This window comes from Nycticebus coucang, chromosome 5, assembly GCF_027406575.1.
Source record: "Nycticebus coucang isolate mNycCou1 chromosome 5, mNycCou1.pri, whole genome shotgun sequence".
Lineage (NCBI taxonomy): Eukaryota > Metazoa > Chordata > Mammalia > Primates > Lorisidae > Nycticebus > Nycticebus coucang.
This window is the reverse complement of record NC_069784.1, coordinates 55222460-55228459: the sequence shown is the minus strand read 5'-3', so window position 1 is coordinate 55228459 and position 6000 is coordinate 55222460. Positions and strand designations below refer to the sequence as shown.

Here is a 6000-nt window from a genome sequence, read left to right as displayed (position 1 = left end):
GCTGGGTTCGAACCCGCCACCCTCGGCATATGGGCCGGCGCCCTACTCACTGAGCCACAGGCGCCGCCCCTAACTAATAACTTTTGCCCTGATGGTCGTGCTGGTGGTCTTCTTCTACCCTATCCTGCACAGCCTTCCCCCAACCTGGGTTGGACTGGGACCCTTTTGCAAGGTTTGTTTTTGCTTATTTGTTTAGTCTTATATGGTTTGGTTTTGTTTGGAAGGGATTATGCCTTTCAATCCTTTGTCATCCCACTCACTTCTCCCAGCCTGTCCCTGCCCAGACCCTCCCTGGAGGATTGGGAGTCTGGATGTTGGGAGATGAAAGGCTGCCCAGGTCGGTGGTAATATTGGAAGCAGAACTGTCACCTCAAATAGGGCGGCTATCCTAGGCCGGCAAACGAAAGACTGAAGCGATTGGACCGTGTCACCAGCGAAGTGAGAAAAGGCGTAATTTTGGCATTGTCCTTAACGATGTGTAGGAAAAGGGTATTGAGGGTGACTGTCTTCTCTGCCGGTCCTCTCTCGCTTCTCCCTTCTGGGCCCCCAGAGTCCATCCAGGGGTCCTCAAACTTTAAACAGGGGGCCAGTTCACTGTCCCTCACACTGTTGGAGGGCTGGACTATAGTTTAAAAAAAAACTATGAACGAATTTCTATGCACACTGCACATATCTTATTTTGAAGTAAAAAAACAAAACCGCCGCATGTGGCCCGCGGGCCATAGTTTGAGGACCCCTAAGAGGGTCCGGTAGCAGTGAGGAGGGGGTAAAGCCCCTGATTTGCACTTAGGGTTACTAGGTGGCTAACTCAAATGGCTCATTTACATAGAAATCCTGGATGTACTCCTGGAAGTACGCTATACGTCCATACTTATTTAACAGGGACCACACTACCGCCCTGCCACTAATACAGCCAATTTTACTTCCTTCTCGGCTCCCTTAGCTCTGCCAACGCTCTCTCTTAGGCCCGCCCCTCAAAGATTGGCCCCCCCTCCCACTCGTAAGCCCCTTCCCTTGCCCTCTCTACCCTCCCTGGCTTCCAAATACTGTATCTCTTCCCCGCCCCCTTTTCTATTTCTAAACAGGCATGTTCCGGGCAGCTCACTTGACTCCGTAGATTTACTATGGGATCGGTAGGGTCCTGAGCATCCTGGACAGAGGAAAGCCTATCCCGAGAAAAAAGGTTTGGATTCCGCAGAATAATTTTACATCGAGATCTGCTGGAGAGTTAGTTTATTTTTGGTCTTGGTGCATCAAGGGAGGAAGCGGAGGGTGCGTGGGCCAGTCGAACCTGAGGCAGCCTGAAGGCCCCGTCAGGCGGCGCCGCGGGCAGCCGCGCAGCCGGGGCCTGGTGCAGCCGCCGCGGCCGCTGTCAGGGAAGCGCAAGCGCCCAATGGAACCCGGCAGCGGTCGCTGCTGCTGAGGCGGCAGTGTCGGCAGTCCGACCCCGACCGCCCGCATCTCCTCTGCGGAGGTCCCCCAGAGGTAAGCTACTCCTCCCCCTTAAGTCCTCTTTGCCCTGCTGGTCGTGGTGGTGGGCTTCCCCTACCCTGTGCCGCACAGCCTCTCCCCGACCTGGGTTCGACTACGAAACTGCCCTCCCGGGGGCAGCTGCTCCCGGCGCTCCTCCCCACCCTTTCTTCTCAGGCCTGGGGTCCTCCTCTGCTTTTTGGCTTCCTCTTCTGTTTAGCTCTTCTCTCTGCCCCGGGCATTCCCCCCTCCCTCACGGTTATCCCTGTTGCCTACGTCTCAAATTATTATTATTATTAAGTCATGAACCTTTTCCACATCAGACGACTTCATAATGTTAATTCTTGCTTGTCCTTGTCGTCTGAGTTGCTGCCCCAAACCTTTCCGATGGACTCCGCCTTTATCCCTTTTCTTATTTTGCCTCTTTCCTCAGGTCTTAGTGCATCCCCAGCACGGGGTTTCCAGTTCCCTGAGCTAAGGATTATATCCCTCCCTTCCTTTGCTTCTTCTGAGTCCATTACCTCACCGTCACCCACCCGCCTACCTGGCTCCTGGCTTCCAAGAATGGCCTAGTCCCTTCTCTTTAAGGGATCTCAGACCCTTGCCATCATTCTGAAGTTACCTTCTACTTGGAGTCTAGCCCTCACTCTTTTTCTCTAGGGTGATTTATGATCCCTATAACATTTTTAAGCTTCTCTTACTCCTTCCTCAATTCCCCAACCCTCTGGATGTTTGTTTCTGTAGGAGAGACAAGATCTGACAGTGTCCCTTCCCATCCAGGTTGTCCAACTTTGACACCTCCCTCAGGTTTCAAGGATTTCCCTGATCTTTGTGACACTTTGTTCTGTTTTCCCTATGGTCTTTATGTGTTCTCTTTCATTCTCTTTTATCTCCTCATACCACTTATTTCAGGATCAGCTAAACTTTGAACTAAAAGAAGAAAAAGTGTTGAAAGGAGGGGGAGCTTCAGCTGTCTAAGGCTCTTAAGGATTGAAGGGTGTTTCTGAAGGATGGAGCAAGTTTGAAGAAGTCCCTATCAGATTACACTTTGCTGACTCCTTGAGCACCCACTAGTAGGGATGAACAGGCCTGCATGGAAACTGAGGTTGTGAGATATTTTGTTTGAGATTATTTAATTTTAGGCTTATGTTGAAGGAATCACAGAACAGAATGTCTTCCCACCGTTGTCCAGATCCAGAAGAGTCAGTTTACTCTCTGTGGCTTACTGGAACAGTTTTGGTAGGTTCCATCTTGATCAGGCCCTGGGTAGGTGTGTGTGAGTGGGTAGGGGTGTGTGAGTGGGTAGGGGTTAACTGGGAAAAGGAACCTGAGACAGCGGAAAGAGCTTGTACATTCAGAATCAGGACTTCTGGATTCAACATGTAACTTCCTCACTTGACCTCTAGAGTAATCTTCTTGGGAAAATGGTCCACTCTGTAGGCATCAGTTCAGTAATAGGCTATGAAGAGGATGTAGGTGGAAGGAAAAATTAGATTTGGTTTATTTGTTTACAGAACATTCTGGGTTTCCTAAGACAAAAGGTATTTATTAGTAGTGGTTTAGTCATCTTGGGAGTTCTCCTTGATCTTGGTCTTTCTGTCAGATTTTTCTGGTCTACAACCATGGATGTAAGTCATTGGAAAACCAGGCTTCAAGCTGGCTTCTTTCATCTGCCCTGTTTTTCCCCCCAGTGCATTAAGTGGTCACCTGTGCTGTACCTCCATATTTGACCTATAACTCCATATTCTATATAGGGGAAGTGTGTTTATGGAAAAGCCCTTGAAGAAGCTGGCTGGAAGAGAGAACTCAGAGTAAGCTGAAACTCAGGACTCAGTTGCTACTTGTGTTCCATGGCTCCTTCTTGACCTGTGATAGCAAAGAAGGCACGTGAAGTTCCATTCACATTCTGACTCTTGACCTGTTTGGAATTAATGAGCTACCTTGTCCCATTTCCCCCTTCTCTCTTATCATTAGCCGGAGTGCAGCCTCCACATAATCCTTTTTAGAAGCTTCACTCCTTGGAAGCATTCCCAACCAGAAGTCATATTTTCCCTAGTTTCCCTGTTTTATTCTCAGAGCTGGGTCCACACTGGATGGAAATAATTTTGTTTTTGTTGTTTTTTTTTTTGCAGTTTTTGGCTGGGGCCGGGTTTGAACCCGCCACCTCTGGTATATGGGGCCGGCACCCTACACCTTTAAGCCACGGGCGCCACCCGGAATTTTTCTGAGTGCCGGGTGGCGCCTGTGGCTTAAAGGAGTAGCGCACCAGCCCCATATGCCAGAGGTGGCGGGTTCAAACCCAGCCCTGGCCAAAAACCACAAAAAAAAAAAAATTCAGTAATTTTTCTGAGTGCCATCCAAAGCAGCAAATTGAGATTCTTTGATTTGGGGAAGAGGTTTGGGAGGAAGAACCTTTCAATGATTGTCATGAGACAAAAGAAGGCCTAGTTCAAGCATATTTGGGGACTTGGAGCGGGAAGGAACAGTTCAGAGAGGAGTGAACATACAGGTTGCTTTCTTTGCCATCTGTCTGTTTCAACAGGGGCTCCCAGAGCTGACTTGGGCTGTCTGTCTGGAATCTGCTTCTACCAGCTCCCTGGCTCTGTCCAGAGTTCTCAGCTTGTTTTAATATTGACTTAACTATATTGAGACCACTGCCTTTACTACTCTCCTTCTGGTAGCTTGAGAATGCCCTTTCCCCTGATGCCACCACCCTCTGGGGCCTTGGCATTTACCTGATTTTGATGAGACTTGAGCCTGCTTGACTACTCAGCCCTAAATTTCTACAAGGAAAAAGGAGTACTCAATCTCCACCTTTACCATTGAGGTCAAAGGGGAAAGATAAGTTGAGATCTTTTTTTTTTTATGGTTTTTGGCCAAGGCTGGGTTTGAACCCACCACCTCCAGCATATGGGACTGGCGTCCTATCCCTTTGAGCCACAGGCGCCACCCAGTTGAGACCTTCTTAAAGAAAGATTTGAGTTAGACCTTAAGACATGAGAAAGAACTTTTTTTGGGCAGTGCCTGTGGCTCAGGGAGTAGGGCATGGGCCTCATATACTGAGGGGGGCAGGTTCAAACCAAACTGCAACAAAAAAATAAAGAAAAGAACTTTTTTTCTTTTACTTTGAGATAGAGTCTCACTATGTCGCCTGCAGTAGAGTGCTATGGTGTCACAGCTCACAGCAACCTCAAACTCTTGGGCTAAAGAGATTCTCTTGCCTCAGCCTCTCTAGTTTGGGACTACAGGCGTCTGCCACAACACCTGGCTATTTTTTTGGTTGCAGTTGTTACTGTTTAGCAGGTCCTCGGTGTATGTAGCTGGAGCCCTACTCACTGAGCTATGGGCACTGAGCTGAGAAAAAACTTCTTAACAGAACAGTGTTCTGGTGATATGGAGTCTCTTTTGAAGAGCAATCTCTTTTTTTTTTTTTTTTGAGACAGAGTCTCACTATGTCACCTTGGGTAGAGTGCCGTGGTGTCACAGCTCACAGCAACCTCAAACTCCTAGGCTCTAGCAACTCTCTTGCCTCAGCCTCCCAATGGGCCAGGACTACAGGTGCCCGCCCTAACACCTGGCTATTTTTTGGTTGTAGTTGTCATTGTTGTTCGGCAGGCCCAAGCTGGATTAGAACCTGCCAGCCTTAGTGTATGTGGCTGGTGCCCTAGCCACTGAGCTACAGGCCCCGAGCCAGAAGAGCAATCTCTTTTTAAAAATTATTATTTTTAGTCACAGGGTCTTGCTCTGTTACCCAGACTGGTGTAATCATAGGTCACTACAGCCTCAAACTCCTGGGCTCAAGTGATCCTCCTGCCTCAGCCTCCTGAATAGAACTACAGGCATCCACCACAATGCCTGATTAGTTTTTAAAGTTGGAGAAACAGAGTCTTGCAATGTTCATCAAGCTGATCTTAAACTCCTGGCCTCAAGTAACCCTCTTGCCTTAGCTTCCCAAAGTGCTGGGATTACAGGTGTGACCACCAGGTCTGGCTGTAAAACTTACTAATAAAGGAATACATGCAATTGGTAGCAAACCCAGTGGTACTAAAAGAATTTATGATGAAAACCAGCAGTCCCTTTCTATTCTTCCCTACTCCTCCTCCAGAGTTAACCTCTTTAATTATCTCAGTGTTTAGTTCTGAAGGTTATCCCTTAGCTTTAGATAAAATGCTTTTGCCTTTATCTCTTGACTTACTGTTACAAAAGAGAATTTAGTTTTAGAGAATTTATAGCTCTTGTTTATGTAATTATGTCATTTTTTATTTCTTCTACTAGACACCTTGTGACTTTAAATAGTATATTCGAATCTCCTTATTTTTTCCATTAACTTTTAACAAGCTCTTTTTTTTTTTTTTTTTTTTATTGTTGGGGATTCATTGAGGGTACAATAAGCCAGGTTACACTGATTGCAATTGTTAGGTAAAGTCCCTCTTGCAATCATGTCTTGCCCCCATAAAGTGTGACACACACCAAGGCCCCACCCACCTCCCTCCTTCCCTCTTTCTGTTTCCCCCCCCATAACCATAATTG

At 47.5% G+C, this 6000-nt stretch overlaps 1 protein-coding gene across 4 annotated transcripts in view; it reads left to right on the top strand.

Moving 5' to 3' along the window:
- The first annotated feature begins 696 nt into the window (after window positions 1-696).
- PI4KB (phosphatidylinositol 4-kinase beta) overlaps window positions 697-6000 on the top strand; it is a 43910-nt gene continuing 38606 nt past the window's right edge. The window contains exons 1-2 of one of the 4 annotated variants that reach the window (XM_053591070.1): window positions 697-1485; window positions 2613-2709. The gene's annotated coding sequence lies outside the window, so the exon portion shown is untranslated. Of the gene's footprint in view, window positions 1486-2612; window positions 2710-6000 lie in introns of those variants that run through there. The other 3 variants (XM_053591073.1, XM_053591071.1, XM_053591069.1) reach the window with 3 other exon arrangements.